The sequence below is a fragment of the Somniosus microcephalus genome, chromosome 24 (assembly GCF_052327205.1).
Source record: "Somniosus microcephalus isolate GS21.2 chromosome 24, FLI_Smic_1.0, whole genome shotgun sequence".
Classification (NCBI taxonomy): domain Eukaryota; kingdom Metazoa; phylum Chordata; class Chondrichthyes; order Squaliformes; family Somniosidae; genus Somniosus; species Somniosus microcephalus.
In genome coordinates this window covers 10,002,067-10,022,268 of record NC_141010.1, presented here as the reverse complement: position 1 = coordinate 10,022,268, position 20,202 = coordinate 10,002,067, and positions in this window count along the sequence as shown.

Genomic DNA, 20,202 nt, shown 5'->3' with positions numbered 1-20,202 from the left:
AAGGTGAGCCACCAAGTTTATACAATAATCCAGGACGCGACGACCTACGCGGCGGCTATCGATCTGCTAAAAGGGCAATACGCACGCCCGGTAAATACGGTCTATGCCAGGCACCTCTTAAGATCCCGCAGACAGCAGCCCGGGGAATCGGTGGAGGCCTTCCTACGGGCACTACGGATACTCAGCCGAGGCTGCGATTGCAAAGAAGTATCAGCCGCAGCACACACGGAGGGACTGATCCGAGATGCTTTCGTTGCGGGTCTAAGGTCCGACTACTCCCGGCAGAGACTGTTGGAAAAGGGAGAAATGGACCTGAGAAAGGCAGTGTCCCTCGCGCTCTCGCTCGACGCGGCCCACAGGAATATGGACGCCTTCTCCCCTAACCGCTCCGCAACGTGGACGCCACAACCTTGGGTCATGGGACCGCCACCTTCAACTGCTGCTGCGATGTCCAAGGCACAGAAATGTTATTTTTGTGGCCAGGCAAAACACCCCAGAGCACGCTGCCCGGCGAGAAACGCTACCTGCTCCGGCTGCGGGAAGAAAGGACACTATGTCAGCGCCTGCAAAGGTAAAACCGCTAACGCCAGCAGCGCCGCGTGTGAACCGTGGGGGCAGCCATCTTGTCCGCCATCTTGGGCTCTCCCAGCCACGTGGGGATCGGGATCATGGGCGCCGCCATTTTGTCCGCCATCTTGGACGTCTCCAACTTCAACCACGGGGGACCCGGACTCAACCACCGCCTCATCTGACGACCACATCGACTCGCTCGACCATACGCTGGCCTCCGTGACGCTGGACCAATCTCTCCCTCATCAACTGTCCAGGTCCATGATGGACATTACGGTAAACGGCCGCGCCACTACCTGCCTTTTTGACAGCGGGAGCACGGAGAGCTTTATCCACCCCGACACGGTGCGCAGTTACTCTCTCCCGGTCCTGCCGACGCGCCATCGGATCTCTTTGGCTTCCAAAGCCCAGTCAGCGGATGTCGGTGGCTACTGTATAGTGACCCTTTCAGTAAGGGGCACAGAATACAAAAATTTTAAACTCCTGGTCCTGCCCCATCTCTGCGCTGCCGTTCTACTGGGGTTGGATTTTCAGTGCCACCTTAAGAGTGTCACATTAGCGTATGACGGACCCCTCCCCCCACTCACAGTCTGCAGCCAGCAGCTTTTAAATCGCCCGCCGCGCACCATTTGCAGCCTCTCCACCCTTAAAGTTCCCCCCCCCTCCTTGTTCGCTAACCTCACCCGCAACTGTAAGCCCATCGCTACCAAAAGCAGGCGTTACAGTGCCGGGGATAGGAGCTTCATTAAATCCGAGGTAGCGAGACTCCTGAAGGAAGGGATTATTGAAAGTAGCACCAGCCCATGGCGAGCACAAGTGGTGGTAGTGAAGACTGGCGAAAAACAGCGCCTAGTTATTGACTACAGCCAGACGATCAATCGCTACACCCAGCTAGATGCATACCCACTCCCCCGCATATCTGACATGGTCAATCAGACAGCACAATACCGGGTGTTCTCGACGATTGATCTGAAGTCGGCATACCACCAGCTCCCCATCAGGGCTGAGGACCGCCAGTACACAGCTTTTGAAGCTGACGGTCGTCTCTACCACTTCCTCAGAGTTCCCTTCGGCGTCACCAACGGGGTTTCAGTCTTCCAACGGGAGATGGACCGGATGGTTGACCAGAACGCGCTCCAGGCCACTTTCCCCTATCTAGACAACGTCACCATCTGCGGCCACGACCAGCAGGACCATGATGTTAATCTGGAGAAATTCCTCTGTACGGCCCAGCGGCTGAACCTAACATACAACAAGGACAAATGTATGTTTCGTACCAAGCGCCTTGCCATTCTTGGCTGTGTAGTGGAGAACGGAGTCATCGGCCCCGACCCCGACAGGATGCGCCCCCTTATGGAGCTCCCCCTCCCCCACTGCCAAAAGGCACTGAAGAGATGCCTAGGGTTTTTCTCGTACTATGCTCAGTGGGTGCCCAACTATGCGGACAAAGCCAGATCCCTCATCAAGTCCACCTCCTTCCCCCTGGCAGCAGAGGCCTGTGCAGCCTTCACTCTCATAAAAAGAGATATTGCGAGGGCCACGATGCACGCAGTGGATGAGTCCATCACTTTCCAAGTGGAGAGCGACGCATCCGACTTTGCCCTAGCTGCAACCCTTAACCAGGCGGGGAGACCCGTGGCCTTTTTCTCAAGGACCCTCCAGGGCCCCGAGATTCGACACTCCTCTGTCGAAAAGGAGGCCCAGGCCATTGTGGAAGCTGTGCGACATTGGAGGCATTACCTGGCCGGAAAACGATTTACCCTGCTCACTGACCAGCGTTCAGTAGCTTTTATGTTTAATAATAAGCAGAGGGGCAAAATCAAGAATGACAAGATCTTGAGGTGGAGAATCGAACTCTCCACCTACAATTACGATATCTTGTACCGGCCTGGGAAACTCAATGAGCCCCCAGATGCCCTATCACGTGGTACATGCGCCAACGCGCAGGTTGATAGACTGAAGACCCTCCACAATGACCTCTGCCACCCGGGGGTCACCAGGTTTTTTCACTTCATCAAATCCCGTAACCTGCCCTACTCCATCGAGGAGGTCAGGACCATGACCAGGAACTGCCAAATCTGTGCCGAGTGCAAACCGCATTTTTATAGGCCAGACAGAGCAAGCCTGATCAAAGCCACGCGCCCCTTTGAACGGCTGAGCGTCGATTTTAAAGGGCCCCTCCCCTCCTCTGACCGCAACGTGTACTTCCTCAACATAATTGACGAGTACTCCCGTTTCCCGTTTGCCATCCCTTGCTCAGACATGACCAGTACCACGGTCATTAAATGTCTGAATGACCTCTTCGCCTTGTTCGGTTTCCCTAGCTATATTCATAGCGACTGGGGCTCATCCTTTATGAGCGACGAACTTCGTCAGTACCTGCTCGCGAGAAGTATTGCTACAAGCAGGACCACCAGCTACAACCCCCGGGGGAATGGCCAGGTGGAAAGGGAGAATGCGACGGTCTGGAAGGCGGTCCTTTTAAACTTGAAATCTAAGGGCCTTCCGACCTCTCGCTGGCAGGAGGTCCTCCCTGCGGCGCTCCATTCCATTTGGTCACTGCTCTGTACAGCCACCAATGCCACCCCTCATGAGAGAATGTTCTCCTTCCCCAGGAAGTCCACATCGGGGATCTCGTTACCGACATGGCTGACTTCTCCAGGACCCGTCCTACTGCGGAAGCACGTGAGGTCCCATAAGACGGACCCCCTGGTCGAGAGGGTGAGCCTCCTCCATGCCAACCCTCAGTATGCTTACGTGGTGTACCCGGACGGGCGGGAGGACACAGTCTCCATACGAGACCTCGCACCTTCGGGTGCCCCCGAAACACCTCCTTCGCCACCCACCACTACCCACGCCTACCCCCAGTACGCTTACGTAGCGTACCCGGACGGGCGGGAGGACACAGCCTCCACACGAGATCTCGCACCTTCGGGTGTCCCTGAAACACTACCATTGCCATCCACCACTACCCACAACCCAACCCCGCTAGACGGCATGCCGCAGCCCCAGGACCCGTCATTGACCACCCAACCACTCAATGAGACGCCTGATTCAATGTTGGATGCTGCACCATCACCGCCGCCACCACGACGATCAGGACGGCATGCAAGGCCACCTGATAGACTTACTTACACGAACCTTTAGTACACTTCACCCCGCCGGACTCAATTTTAAACAAGGGGTGAATGTGGTAAACCACTGTTATTGTTGTTGTTGTTGTTGCACACTGTTGTACCTATGCATGCCTCAGCATGTCTCTGCTGGCTCCGCCCCTGGCTCCACCCACAGGCCCAGGTATAAAGGTGACCGCTCTGCAGCCCCCTGCCTTCTTGGAACCCAGTCAACCACGAGAGACATGCTCTGTCCTTTGCTAATAAAAGCCTTTAGTTACTCTCCTAACTCTCCGTCTTTTATGAGTAATTGATAGCGCGTCAACAACCAATCATGTTCATGGCGAGATATAGCCAAACAAATCCTGATGAAGACATTGGCCAATGGTGAAGGAGACAGATGTCTTCCTATGATTTTCTTTCGTGAATTTTTTGTTCTTCAAGGCGAGGGGGTTACTGCTGACTCGGGTACCCCAAGTCAGACTCCTACACCCCCGATCTGGTACAACACAATTGGATGCAGAGAAACCTCCTTTTCTTTGGCGCAAAAAGTTATTCCGTCCCAACCTCAGAGGAATATCCGTACTTTACCAGAGTGGCTTTTGTCTATTTCCCATACCAACCCTCCTGTGGCTTCTCTGAGTGAGATTGCCAATTTAGTGTCAATTCGTGCCAAATAAGGGGCAGTTTTGTTACTTTACTAGGAAATGGATTGATAATGCTCAGACTTACTTTATGCAGTAACCTTATGATGGATTCACAACACAACTGTAGTGCTGGTGCAAAGTGATGCAGCTTATTGCTGGAACTGCAGTTACCACAACAACTTGCATTTATACAGTGTCTTTAACATAGTAAAACGTCCCAAGGTGTTTCACAGGAGTGATTACCAAACAAAATTTGACACCGAGCCACACAAGGAGATATTAGGACAGGTGATCAAAAGCTTGGTCAAAAAGGTAGGTTTTAAGGAGCATCTTAAAAGGAAGAAAGAGAGACTGAGAGGTTTAGGGAGGGAATTCCAGAGCTTAGGGCCTCGGCAGCTAAAGGCACGGCCACCAATGCTGGAGCGATTAAAATCGGGGATGTTCAAGAGGCCAGAACTGGAGGAGCGCAAATATCGCAGAGGGTGGTAGGGCTGAGATAGGGAGGGGTGAGGCGATGGAGGGATTTGAAAACAAGGATGAGAATTTTAAAATCGAGGCGTTGCTTAACTGGGAGCCAATGTAGGTCAGCGAGCACATGGGGTGATGGGTGAACGGGAGTTGGCGCGAGTTAGGACACGGGCAGCAGAGTTTTGGATGACCTCAAGATTACGGAGGGTAGCTACAGTGTAATTGTGGTATATCCAGCATCAGGATCCAACCTGACACTGGAATGAAGCTAAGCGAGATTCCCAGGAGGAGATTGTCTCACCCCAATTCACTTTGGAATCAGTCCGGGCCTTGGTATCTGAATTACATTCCAAGCTTAGCTTAGATGCAAAGTGGTTTTGTTGTCATACCAACAGTAAACTCGTGGACTGCCAATCCATCAGTCATTTAAACTCAGGTTTCAGATGTAAAAAGGGTCAGCATCTAGCCCCACTGCAACATATGGCCCTCCTTGGAGTTCCCTGTTTATAAATAGACTGCTGAACCTATTGACTGCTTTTTTTTGTTTGGGAAGTTATCTGAATGATTTTATACTTTTTAAATTCATTCTCCGGTTGTGGGCGTCGCAGGCGTTTATTGCCACTCCCGAGATGCCCTTGAGAAGGTGATGGGCCTTCTTCTTGAACCATCACACAGTCATTTGATACAATTGAGTGGTTTGCTCGGCCACTTCAGAGGGCAGGGACGAGTCAATATTGGGACTGGAGTCACAGGAAGGACAGACTGGGCAAGAAGGGCAAGTTTCGTTCTCTAAAGGACATTAGTGAACCAGTTGGGTTTTGACAACAATCCGACGGCTTCAACAATCCGACACCTTTACTGATCCCAGCATTTTATTTCCAGATTTTGAGTTCCCAAACTGCTCTGGTGGGATTTGAGCTTACAGATCTCTAGATTATTAGCCTAAACCTCTAGCCCAGTAACATAACCACGACACGACCGCACCCATAGCAAAGCTAGACCATAAATCAAGGTAGCAAGAATTGATTACAGAAGAGCAAAACATAACAGAACAGAATAGGAACAGAGAAGAACAGATGAGACATGACCTCAATACAATAAGTAATGGCTTGTCTATAGATGTCAGGATTTCCACCAATGGTAGTACAGTAATTGCTTTCTATTGTACTAAGGCAGTGATTGCCATCGCAGTCCTCGGAGTCCACATCACGGAAGACCTCTCCTGGTCCCTCAATACCTCTCTGGTGAAGAAGGCCCAGCAGCGCCTATATTTCTTGAGGAGGCTGAAGGGATGTAATCTGTCACCCCCGATCCTCTCTAACTTCTACCGCTGCACTATAGAGAGCATCCTGACAAACTGTATCACAGTATGGTATGGCAGCTGTAGCTCCTATGACCGGAAAGCCCTGCAGCGGGTAGTCAAAACTGCCCAACGCATTACCGGCACCCGGCTACCGACCATAGAGCACATATACCAGAAACGCTGTCTACGGAGGTCACGGTCCATCATCAAAGACCCTACCCACCCCAGCCACAGTCTGTTCGCCCTCCTGCCATCTGGGAGACGCTACAGATGCATTCGCACCCGTACGACCAGATTTAGGAACAGCTTCTTTCCCAGGGCTGTCATCCTACTGAACTCCACAAATAAACTCTAAAGCCTGCACATCTGCCAATGCACTTTATTATGGTCATATTTATGCTAATATATATGTACAAATGTATGTTGAAATGTTTAAGTGTCCTAATCCAAATTGTACACTCTCGGGAGCCGCAAGCCTACATTTCGTTGTACTGCACTTGTGCACTAACAATGACAATAAAAGTTGATTTGATTTGATTTGATTTGAAAAGTTGATTTGATTTTTGATTTGATTTTTCCATGGGACCTTTCACATGGTTGGAGCTCGAGAACATCAGAACATAGAAATCTTTAGGAAAAGGGTATTAGACTGAACAAAGCTGCCCTTTCTTAATAGATCTCAGCCCCACCTACCACTCACCTCTCTCTCAGGTGGACGTAAAAGATCCCATGGCACTATTCGAAGAAGAGCAGGGGAGTTCTCCCCGTGTCCTGGCCAATATTTATCCCTCAACATTACTAAAAACAGATTATCTGATCGTTACCTCGTTGCTGTTTGTTGGAGCTTGCTGTGCGCAAATTGTTTCCCACATTACAACAGTGACTATGCTTCAAAAAGAACCTCATTGGCTGTAAAATGCTTTGGGATGTCCTGAGGTTGAGAAAGGTGCTATATAAATGTAAGTCTTTCTTTTTTCTCCAGAAACACATCTAGTTGCTGCTAAAACACATTTAGACCATCCACATCAATGGTCTGAACTGGTAGCCGATTCCACAATCTATTAACCCTTGTAGAATCAGTTCCATCCAACTTATCTACCTAATTTTCAGGGGTGAAGCCTGGTTTTTGAACCTTTACCAGTGTCAAAAGTATTGATTCAATGTTCAATGTTACTCTACTATCTACTAGTCTCAAATGTACAGTATTTTACTGAAGAGGTCCGTGTCCTGTCTGTCAATACGTGGGATTTTTCTTTTTCCTGCTTCAGTTCTTTCCTTTGACCAACTCCTCCCCCAAATGTTGGGGTGCAGTCCTGCCACCCCTGCCCCTCCCCAAAATGTTGGGGTACAGCCCCCCCACCCCCTAATGTTGGGGTACAGGCCCTCCCCCACCCTCCCCCAAATGTTGGGGCACAGCCCCTCCCCCAAATGTTGGGGTACAGCCCTCCCCCGCCCCTCCCCCAAATGTTGTGGTTCAGTCCCCTCACCCTCCCCCAAATGTTGGGGTACAGTCCCTCCCCTGCCCCATCCCAAATGTTAGGGTACAGTCCCCCACCCCTGCCCCTCCCCCAAATGTTGGGGTACAGTCCCCCACCCTGCCCCTCCCCCAAATGTTGGGGTACAGTCCCCCACCCTGCCCCTCCCCCAAATGTTGGGGTAAAGTTCCAAGGGCTCCGGTAGCTCCACAGTTCCAAGGCAGAGTAGCCATTCTGTCTGTGTGAGCACGGACAGTGGTGTTGCCAACCCTTCAGCATTGCCCTGGAGCCTCCAGGAAATAAAGATTAATCTCCTGGACACAGCTTCGACCAACAAAAACAACGACAACAACTTTGTATTTATATAACGCCTTTAACGTAGTACAACGTCCTAAGCTGCTGCACAGGAGTATTAAAAGACAAAAAATTTGACACCGAGCCACACAAGGAGAAATTAGGGCAGGTGACCAAAAGCTTGGTCAAAGAGGTAGGTTTTAAGGCACGTCTTAAAGGAGGAGAGAGAGGTAGCGAGGCGGAGTGGTTTAGGCAGGGAATTCCAGAGCTTAGGGCCTAGGCAACAGATGGCACGGCCACCAATGGTTGAGCGATTATAATCAGGGATCCTCAAGAGGGCAGAATTGGAGGAGCGTCGTGATCTCGGGGTTTTGTGGGGCTGAAGGAGATAGGGAAGGGACAAGGCCATGGAGGGATTTGAAAACAGGGATGAGAATTTTGAAATTGAGGCGCTGCTTAACCGGGAGCCAGTGTAGGTCAGCAAGCACAGCGGGTGATGGACGAATGGGACTTGGTGCAAGTTAGGACACGGGCAGCCGAGTTTTGGATGACCTCAAGTTTACGTAGGGAAAAATCACATTGGCAATAAAAAATTCTTTGAATACTTTGGTTATTGGTAATAAAAATATCTGAGATGGGAATAAAAGCTGATTGACTGACAGTCAAATATCATCCAATTGGCTAACGACGAATCTATTTGCTTTCCGATTGGCCGTGGACCACGTGTATGGACCTGTCGGGCGACCAATAGCGGGAGTGTGGGGGCGGGGCCGTTGGAGGCGGGAGGTCACGTGATGAATGACATGAATCTCGTCATTCATGTGGAAATGACTTATGAAATGATACTGAGCGGCCTGCTGGTGGCGCTGTCCAGGAGAGTATAAATACTTGGGCATGGGCCCAGCTTGCTCAGGACATTCTTTAACAGGAACTAGTGAAGGACACAACTAGATCTCCATGTTGAAAAACAGTTGATTAAAGCTTTGTTTAACGCTTAGACCAAGTGCCTAGTAGTTTTCTTACATCATTGAATATGTCCAATCAGAGTCTGCTAACCCTACTGGACAGCGAGGCCAGTGGATTTCTTTGAAAGTGAGCTAACACAACCAAAAGCCAGGGCTTCCTCACCTCACCTCACCCTTTGGGCCCAAGATGCACATTTGCTGCTGGATAACAATCTATTATGGAAACAGCTAGCTGATTTTTTTTTTCTCCTTCAGGCGGAGCTGGCTGAGGACCAGTTGCAGCTCCCTCCACCCTCCCCCTCCCGCCCCCCCCCCCCACACACACACACACACACAGACTGCCAGTGCTGGAATGGACCAAGTCAGCAGCAGACCCAGAATTTACCTGGCAACCTTCCATGGCCTGTACAGCTACAGTACCATACCGTACCGCACGGTGCGTCCTCGCCGCTGAGCTAGAAGGTGAGCTCAAGCTGATTTGAATGCAGTGGCATGATATTCCCCATATTGCGTACAGGCTAAATCATCCAAAAATCTCCAATTAACAAGAATGCATTCAATTAAGAAGCTTGAAGCATCAAATTAACTAGCTTTGATACATGCCCATTCAGCAGGGGATTGAAGGGACGGCACACTTACTCTACTGACACTGCATTCTGTGCACGTTCTCACACATTCGATGCAGTGAGGGCCATGAAATTAAAAAGTTGTCTGATTCAGCGAACAGAGAAAGACTCCAGCCTGGCCGTGATTAGAGTGCTCAGTACAATGTTAAGTGCAGTATAACTAAGCATTGATAAATGGAAAACGATGCAGTAGCAGATGGTTCCTTATATTTGATCTTCACAGACTAGAACCGAATGATTGCCTCACACCTCTCCTCAAGACTATCCATTGTCAAAAACAAGTTGTAAAATCTGATTTCAGTGGATTGATCCCTGTTGTTTCAATTGATCCCGTTGAAGACAGGTCTTTTTTTTGGTCAACCTGTAGGTGTGACATAAATTTGCCTCAGTACCACCAAATGAAAGCATAAAATATTAAGGCACATGCCCTGGGGCACCACAAGTATGATAAATAAACAATAAATATCTATGCATAATACAGCGATAGTACACAAAATAATAATTGGAGCATAGGAACAGGAGGAGGCCAATCAGCCCCTCGAGCTTGTTCCGCCATTCAATTAGATCGTGGCTGATCTGTACCTTAACTCTATCGACCCGCCTTGGTTCCGTAACCCTTAATACCCATGCTGAACAAAACCCTATCAATCTCAGTTTTGAAGTTTTCCATTGACCCCCAGCCTCAACAGCTTTTTGGGGGAGAGAGTTCCATATTTCCGCTACCCTTTGTGTGAAGAAGTGCTTCCCGACATCACCCCTGAACGGCCTGGCTCTAAATTTAAGGTTATGCCCTCTTGTTCTGGACTCCTCCCCACCAGAGGAAATAGTTTCTCTCTACTAGCCCTGTCAACTCCTTTAATCATCTTAAACACCTCAGTTAGATCACCCCTTAGGGGTCAATTTTCTGGCCGCCGTCGGGACTTTTGGACCGCCGTTTCCCCGCGACCCGCTTCAGTCCCGGCCGCCGCTGGCGGGACTGGTCGTCGGCACACTAATGACCAATAATTACCTTGTTGAAGAAGATTTTCCGGGGCCGTTGCGACTTTGGGGCTTTCCCCACATCAAACACGCCTGCGGGGAACCCCGCTGATGAGACCTGGCATGGAGCTTGCCGGCTTGCTTGCTGTCAGTTGCAGGTCAGGGAAAGCTGCGATTTAAAGGGACAGCACTTGTATGTTGAAGGACCTTGTTGTTGCAGGTTTGGGGCTACTTCTTCAAGGCTTAGGCACAGCTGTGGAAGGTTGGAGCCTCACACACTTCTCCAATGCGATCTCCTGGGAAGCCCCTCTCACCACCCTCACTCAGCGCTTCCTCAGCGGAGGCATCTACGAGAAGCATGGGACACCTTTTTTTCCTTCCCTTCATGCTATTACAGGATCTCCAGCAGCAGAGGTGGCAGCAGCAGAACCAGGAACAGCAGGATGAGCACCAGGAGCACCAGGCTGCTGCTCACTCACCTGAAGCTGCACAGGCCAGAAGGGGCCAGCGCTTGGAAGTGGCTTGAGAGCACCTTGCTGCGCTTTAGGGGGCCATGGGGACCCGTTTCTGCACTGGCAGTCCTACTCAGAAGGACTTCCATGAAGATCTGGTTTCTCTGTTCAACAGATGGCCAACGCTCCTCAAGAGATGTCATTTTCTTATGAGCACTCACCATGTTTTCCGTACCCTGGCGAGTTATCTCCTCCATGGAGGTTGCCAACCTTTCCATGGTGATGCGTTCATGCGCCAATGACTCCACAAAGGCTCTGCTCATGGTCGCTATGGACTCCTCCATTCGCTCCACACTCGCAGTGACCCTGGAGACAAAACCTGCCAGAGACTCCTGCATCTGTGCATGGAGATCCATCACCTCTTCTCTTGCGGATGGAGCCAGAGGCAGAGGGTCGACATGCAGCGCAGCTTAGCTGAGCTGGCAGAGTCCTGCGCCCTCCGACGAGGACTCTCCACTGCTGTCCCTGTCTCCAGAATCTGCTGAGGCTCACTTGTGAGCTGTGAAACACCAGGTGACAACACTACTCTATGTCCCGAAGGTCCCCCCGAGGTGTGAGTGTCTGCGCTGGTGCTGGGTGCGCTTACTTCTGCTGACACTATGCCCTCAGAGGTTGGAGCTTCCTCTGAGGAGTCTGGCTGCACAGCCTCTTCCTCCTCCACAGTGAGGACGGGGGCTCTGGATGGTACTGTGGGGGAGTAAAGGAAGGAGTTAGAGATGTAATGCCAAGGTTCTTCTGGTGACTCCCAGCGAGTTGGCATCTGTTGACACCTGCATCCATGCAGCATTGGTCTCAGTGGGAGGCCTCTTCCTCCCTGACCTAGGGAAGAGGACCTCCCTGTGGGCCCGAACCCCATCCAATAATGTCTGCAGTGAAGCCTCGTCGAATCTGAAGGCAGCTCGGGGTCTGGCACTGGCCACAGCTGCTGCAGGCTCCTTTGCCATCCTGTATGGTTCGTTTGGAAGCCTTCAGAGGATGCAGTGCTTGCTATGGACCTTGAAAGCACCACGAATGATGACATCATACTGTGGGGATTTCTGACTCGAATTGGACAATTAGCAAGGCTTCCCACATGCTGGGAATTGGCCAATTGAGGGGAAATTGCGTGGAGCTGGCTGACACTTTTTTATGTGTGTCAGAAACCCCACATTTGGGGAAACCCGACCATTTCCCACACAAGCCGAAAATCGGGGCCTTAGTCTTCTATATTCAAGGGAATACATAGGGCTGGATTTTCATTGAGGAGGCGGGTAGGAGGCGGGAATATAACTTTCGGGGTTGTAGTCCCGCCTCCATCGAGTTGTAGCCAATCCACTCGATTTTCCCTTGATTGACCTTGTTGAGCCCGCCCAGGGGGCTCAACAGGCCAATTAAGGGCCACCCGGCAACAAGTGACGTCACAGATTGATATTTCACCTGTCAAGACCTTTTGACAGATGAAATAGCAGCGTTTCACAGTTGTTTGAAGCTGTCAAACACTGACAATCTGTACTCCAAGTTAATTCCTTCCTCTCAGGATGGTTTAGAGATCTCTCCAGAACAGAAAGCTGAATGCTACAATTTTGACAGATCGCGGCCATTCTGCTTTCTGTGCCAGTGAGATGAGGGACTCCCGAGACCTGAAGGAAGGAAGGCTGTAAAGGTAAGTAAAACTTCTTTAAACACTTTAAACACACCAAACACACTTACCTCTGCACTCATGCACCCATCACTCACCTGAACACTTGACATCTCGACCCCTCCAAGCCCTCAGCCCGACGGCCCGCCTCGCTAACTTGGCGTGGTTTGGAGCCGTCGGGAATCCCACACTTCAAGAATGAAAATAGGGATTAGGCTAAAAACTGCCTGTTAACTACCTGTTAACAGGCAGTTAATTGGTACTAATCCCCTTCCCACCTCGGGGAGGCGTGTCCCAGCGTGGGGCGGGTACCCGCCTCCTTTGAAACTGGCATGGAGGCGGGTTGGGGGCGGGATGGGTTTGTACCCCCCCCCCCCCGATTTCGGGATTTTAACCCCCCACACGCCTCCAATCCCGCCTCCACGGCCCAATGAAAATCCTGCCCATAGTCTTTGCAACTTATCCTCATAATTTAACCCCTTTAGACCGGGCATCATTAAATCGTAACATTATAGTGAATACCGATTATCCCCTCTATACCCAGTGGCGCCCATCAAGTCCAAAGGTCCCGAGAGTACTGGTGGACACCGCATGCTCCCTTTCCAGGGCCACCCAGACACGGACAATGCCGCGGAAGAGAGGCAGGCAGCCAGAGTGATCAACCCCCCCACCCCACACCCCTGCCCATGGATCCCCGCTGACATGAATCAGTCATTCATGAAAGAAAGACATTAAATAATACTGAGCGGCCTACGGGTGGTGATGTCCAGGGAGAGTATAAATACTCAGGCACGAGCCCAGCTTGCGCAGGACATTCTTAACAGGAACTAGTGAAGGACACAACTAGACCTCCATGTTGTAAAACAGTTGATTAAAGCTTTAACGCTTAGACCGAGTGCCTAGTAGTTTTCTTACGTCACCTGCCATCTTGGACCTGTCAATTGCTGCCCTTTGGAGACAGGGGCGGGCTGCTTTGGAACTGTGGCCGAGAAATATTAGTGAACGGGGGCAGTTGGTGTTTGTATGAGCTTCCTTTGTCCACTCTTTTCGTGGAGGTGTTAAGTATTTGTGTGCGCGATGCATGAAAACTGTAATTGTTAACGAGCCCTTAACGAGCATGAATGGCGGCACTGAGAGATCGATACACAGCTTCGGCATGGTAACGCACAACACGCTCAGTTTTGGACTGGGCACGGGAAGTCAGCGCGGAACCGCCTCCACCAGCATTGTTGGCTACTGGGGTAAAAGTCAATGCCGACAGCAATGTCTAGATTTTAGTTTTTGTTTTATTCGTTCCTGGGATGTGGGCGTCGCTGGCAAGGCCGGCATTTATTGCCCATCCCTAATTGCCCTTGAGATGATGGTGGTGAGCTGCCTTCTTGAACCACAGAGGACAGTTAAGAGTCAACCACATTGCTGTGGGTCTGGAGTCACATATAGGCCAGACCGGATAAGGACAGCAGATTAATTGATTTTAAATTCCCCAGCTGCCTATGGTGGGCATTTGGACTCACGTCTCCCGGTCCTTAATCCAGGCTTCAGGATTACTAGTCCAGTAACATAACCACTGTGCTACCGTACCCGGTGACATAAATCGTGCCATTCATGTAGAAAGGACTTATGAAATATACTGGGCGGCCTGCTGGTGGCGCTGTCTAGGGAGAGTATAAATACTTGGCCACGGGCCCAGCTTGCTCAGGGACATTTTGTAAACAGGAACGAGTGAAGGATAACTAGACTTCCATGTTGTGAAACAGTCGATTAAAGCCTTGTTTAATACTCTGACCAAGTGCCTAGTAGTTTTCTTACGTCACCCGGTACAAGGAAACTCCTCCGAATGCTCAAAGGGTGAGGATTGCGGCCTTCCCTGGGCTACAAAGAGTTAAAGGCAATCAACTGAATAGAAGGGAGACTTGCATTTCTATAGCGCCTTTCACGATTTCAGGACGTCCCAAAGCACTTCACAGCCTATTGAGTACCTTTTGAAGTAACAACAGAAAACGCTAAAAATACTCAGCGGCAATGTTCCCGCCGAGCTCTGGAGGTCCCGCACAGGCCGCTCACCGGCACGTGCACGGAAGAAACCAAGAGTGCGCGAAAAGTTGAATGGGCCGCGCAGTCAGTTAAAGGGACCACGCACGAAAAGAAAAATTATAGGGGCGATTGCTCAGCAACTCAGGCAGCATCTGTGGAGAGAGGGAGAAACAGAGTTAACGTTTCAGGTCGGTGACCCTTCGTCAGAACCGTGGCGAAAGCTCATCGACCTGAAACGTTAACTCTGTTTCTCTCTCTCTCTGCACAGATGCTGCCTGACCTGCTGAGCGATTCCAGCATTTTCTGTTTTTATTTCAGATTTCCCACATCCGCAGTGTTTTGCTTAAGTACTTTTGAAGGTTGGACTCTCACAATCATTTCTGCCTCAGGGCTTTTAAATGTAATTTGTTTTGCAGTTTAATGTGTGTCCTGGAGAATTTGTCTTTATTTTAATAAAAGTGACCCTTGAAAGGCAGCGGCCCTTTGATGTCTAATAGCAGCGTTGATGCATTTAAGGGGAAGCTAAATAAACACGTGTGGGATAAAGAAATATAAGAAAGAAAAAGAAAGGCTTGCATTTATATAGCACCTTTCACGACCACTGGATGCCCCAAAGCGCTTTACAGCCAATTAAGTACTTTTTGAAGTGTAGGCACTGTTGTAATGTAGGAAATGCGGCAGCCAATTTGTGCACAGCAAGCTCCCACAAACAGCAATGCGATAATCTGCTTTTGTGATGTTGATTGAGGGATAAATATTGGTCCCAGGACACCGGGGAGAACACCCTGCTCTTCTTCGAAATAGTGGCCGTGGGATCTTTTACATCCACCTGAGAGAGCAGACGGGGCCTCGGTTTAACGTCTCATCCGAAAGATTAGATGAAGTAGGGCGGGAGGAGGCTCGTGTGGAGCATAAACACTGGCATAGACCAGTTGGGCCGACTGGCCTGTTTCTGTGCTGTAAATTCTATGTAATCCTTGTATGGCGGTCAGTGTTCATGGTTAGCTATGGTTTAAAGTGTCAGCCGTGGCTCAGTGGGTAGCACCCTCGCCCAGTGAATCAGAAGGTTGTGGGTTCATAGTCCCACTCCAGAGACCTGAGCACATAAAGCTAGGCTGACACTCCCAATGCCAGTGCTGAGGGAGTGCTGCACTGTCGGAGGTGCCGTCTTTTGGATCAGACGTTAAACCAAGCAATTCAACAGGCTGAAATCACTAATCAAATTTATTTACAAAGTTAAGTAGAATTACAAAATGCAGAGAATTAGACTAATTCCAGACTACAAAACAACTAGGATTTATAGCACAGATCAACAGAACACTCAACAAAAACAACAACAACACCCTGTATTTATATAACACCTTTAACATAGTAAAACGTCCCAAGATTAGTGATTTTAGCCTGTTGAATTGCTGGTCTGTGTGTAGCATTTACACAGGGTGAATATAGGCATGTAGCATGAAGCTAGGCCTAATCCAGGAGCAGTGTCACCACTGGGATCAAAAGATAATTATGGATGAGGAAGACCTCGAGTTCATTTTAGTAAATCCACCCAGATGTATCTTAAAGAGTTAGCCATGGCTCGGTGATATCACTCTCGCCTCCGAGTTAGAAAGTTGTGGGTTCAAGTCCATCTCCAGGGCCTTGTAGCAGGAAATCTAGGCTGACACTCCCAGTGCAGTACTGAGGGTGTGCTGCACTGTCGGAGGTGCTGTCTTTCGGATGAGATGTTAAACCGAGGCCCCACCTGCCCTTTCAGGTGGATGTTTAGGCAGCGATTCCAGAGCTTAGGGCCTAGGCAACAGAAGGCACAGCCACCAAAGGTTGAGCGATTATAACCAGGGATGCTCAAGAGGGCAGAATTAGAGGAGCGCAGATATCTCGGGGACAGCCTTGCTCCATCAATTAGAACACTTTTTACATGGAATTATATAGAATTTACAGCACAGAAACAGGTCATTCGGCCCAATTGGCCTATGTCGGTGTTTATGCTCCACACGAGCCTCCTCCCACCCGACTTCATCTCGCCCTATCAGCACATCCTTCTATTCCTTTCTCCCTTTTGTACTTATCGAGCTTCCCTTTAAATGCATCTGTGCTATTCGCCTCAACTGCTCCCTGTGGTCGCGAATTCCACATTCTCCTAACTCTCTGGGTAAAGAAGTTTCTACTGAATTCCTTATTGGATTTATTAGTGGTTATGTTAGATTTATGGCCCCTAGTTTTGGACTCACGCACAAGTGGAAACACTCTGTCTATGTCTACCCTATTGAACCCCTTCATGATTTTAAAGACCTCTATTAGGTCACCCCTCAGCCTTCTTTTTTCTAGAAGAACATTAATTTTCTTGAAATTAGAACAAAATGCTGAGAACTAGGATAGTGAATGCTAACGGTCCAGACATCTTCTGCCCCTTAGTAACAGAATCTTCTTCCGATCCGTATCATTCAGGCAGGGAGTTGCATGTGAAACAAGTAAGCTGTACACTCACAGAGCTCTTTATTCCAAAACAACCTGCAGAATCCATAAAAAGCTGAAGAATCAGAACCCATTTATCCCCACAAGCCCCATTAATGTGAGCAGTCAATTGAGTTCCGATGAAATTGTCCACAATCGCTGAATGCTAGACACATCATTGCGTTGTTTAATCAAAGGAAGCTTACACGTGACTGACTGCGAAATTAAAAAAATACAAGTATGTCAAAAATGCAAGAAGATATTCCTATCACTGGGGACACTGTAGGCTGATTGGGAACATGTCTCCTGGCTGCCTTCATGCATACCAACCAGGCGTTATTGACAAGAAGCAACAAAACCACATTTATGTCTGACACTGCACAATGATACAATTCATAGAAACAATTGCTGACTCGAAACTGGATGGGATCAATTTATAAAGTCTCATCCTGTTGCACGAGACAGGGTCTAGTATTTACAAGGCGTTTTTATGTTGCAGGCCTGCGTTTCATCGCTCCGCCATTGGCGGCCGTGCCTTTAGCTGCCTGGGTCCTAAGATCTAGAATTCCCTGCTCAAACCTCTCCGCCTCTCTCTCCTCCTTTAAGACGCTCCTTAAAACCTACCTCTTTGACCAAGCTTTTGGTCACCTGCCTGAATATCTCCTTCTGTGGCTCGGTGTCAATATTTTTTACTATGTTAAAGGCGCTATATAAATACAAGTTATCAATGCTGTTGTTTTAGGAGGGCAGTACAAAACCAGTCTCTCAGTGCCTCTCCCTCACTTAGGCCACCATCTGCTGCCATTCTCCACCAGACACTGGGCAGACATAGCTCTGTGCCAGGGACACAATTACATAGAATGTACAGCACAGAAACAGGACCCCCAACAGGTCCATGCCGATGTTTATTCTCCACACGAGCCTCCTCCCACCCCTCTTCAACTCGCCCTATCAGCATAACCTTCTATTCTTTTCTCTCTCATGTAGTTATCTAGCTTCCCCATAAATGCATCTATTCTGTTATAGTCATAGAGTTATACAGCACAAAAAGAGGCCCTTCGGCCCATCGTGTCCGCGCCGGCCATCAAGCCCTGTCTATTCTAATCCCATTTTCCAGCACTTGGTCCATAGCCTTGTATGCTATGGCGTTTCAAGTGCTCATCTAAATGCTTCTTGAATGTTGTGAGGGTTCCTGCCTCTATCACCCTTTCAGGCAGTGAGTTCCAGATTCCAACCACCCTCTGGGTGAAAAAGTTTTTCCTCAAATCCCCTCTAAACCTCCTGCCCCTTACCTTGAAACTATGCCCCCTGGTTATTGACCCCTCTACTAAGGGGAAAAGTTCCTTTCTATCTACCCTATCTATGCCCCTCATAATTTTGTACACCTCAATCAGGTCCCCCCTCAGCCTTCTCTGCTCTAAGGAAAACAACCCCAGCCTGTCTTTCTCTCTTCATAGCTGAAGCGCTCCAGCCCAGGTAACATCCTGGTGAATCTCCTCTGCACCCTCGCCAATGCAATCACATCCTTCCTATAGTGTGGCAATCAGAACTGCACACAGTATTCCAGCTGTGGCTTAACTAGCATTTTGTACAGCTCCATCATAACCTCCCTGCTCTTATATTCTATGCCTCTATGTTCTTTTCAACTATTCCCTGTGGTAGCGAGTTCCACATTCTCACCACTCTCTGGGTAAAGATGTTTCTCCTGAATTCCCTATCGGATTTGTTAGTGACTGTCTTATATTTAAGGCCCCTAGGGGGGAAAATTCAGTTGTTTGCACCTCCCGTTAGCGCCTTAAGAGGGCGCTAATGGGGCGCAAAGCAACTAGCGCCCGGGCACGGCGATGTTTGCGCCACTTGCAAAATTAACTAGACATTTTGCGGTGGCGCTAAACACTACTGCCACGATCTCCTGCGCCGGCAGATCGTGACATCAGTCGAGTGCGCAATGCCCCGGTATCGCCCGGGACTGGATATTGAGTGGCGCCCCCTGCCTTACCGCCTGCCACTTGCAACGACAGGTTGAGGGGAGCGGTTTGCAGTCAGAAAGGGACTGGGGGAGCGCTATTTAACGGTGACCGCTTCCTGCCTTTTTTTGTTGGTGACATTTTTGCACAACGCATTCTGAGAGAGAGACTTCTGGAGAGATTCAACACTGTGTGAAGGAGTTTTGGGTACTGAGCAGCACTTTGCAGGTTCATTTTGATTTTCCCTTCCTTGCTTCGCCAGCGTTCTGAGGTAGAGCCTCGCTCCTCAGCCTTTGCGCCTTAAGACAGGTGTGAAGCGCCTGATATAGCGCTCCAATCACCTCCAGGGGCGATAAAAGCCAAGTTTGCCATCGGCGACGATAATTAGCGCCAGGCGCTAAACTTTGCGCACGGCCGATAATGGCGCTCCAAATGGGGTGATACTGAATTTCTCCATAGTTTTGGTCTATGGTGTTTTCCAAGTAGCGGAATCACAGAGCACTGGGTCCCTGGTGAAGTCAGAGAATGGGAATGTGTTCCATGCAGTGTCGGCATCAAGCATTCCCAGCTCAGGGACAAAGTAAAACTCTGCCTACACTGTCCCAACAAATCAACCTAGAAGAGAATTCCCTGCTGCATCAGTACGAATGTTCCCATTTCCCATTTCAGCAGTTTTTACGGCCCCTCTGAATAAGACTGTCAATTTGGTGCTGAATTACAGGCAGCTGTGTAATGTGGACTCCCACCAGGTAGGAACTGGGTTGAGGCTCTCCCAAGCTCATTTCCCTTGGAATCCTTACAACTGACAGAGACTTTCACCCCATCCATCTGGGTTAGATTCAAACCCAAGCCCCGAAGGGCAAAAGCCAGCATCCTGGCTCACATCAACGACAACTACTTGCATTTATATAGCGCCCTGAACATAGTAAAATGTCCCAAGGCACGTCACCAAGCAAAGTTCGACACCGAGCCACATAAGGAGATGTTAGGACAGGTGACGAAAGGTTTGGTCAAAGAGGAAAGTTTTAAGGAGCATCTTAAAGGAGGAGAGAGCGGCGGAGAGACGGAGAGGTTTAGACAAGGGAATTGTTATCATGGATTAAGGTCATTATGCTAGAGCCACGCAGCTATCATTTTCCAATTCCAGGGGGTGAAATTGGTTTTAGGCATTAGCA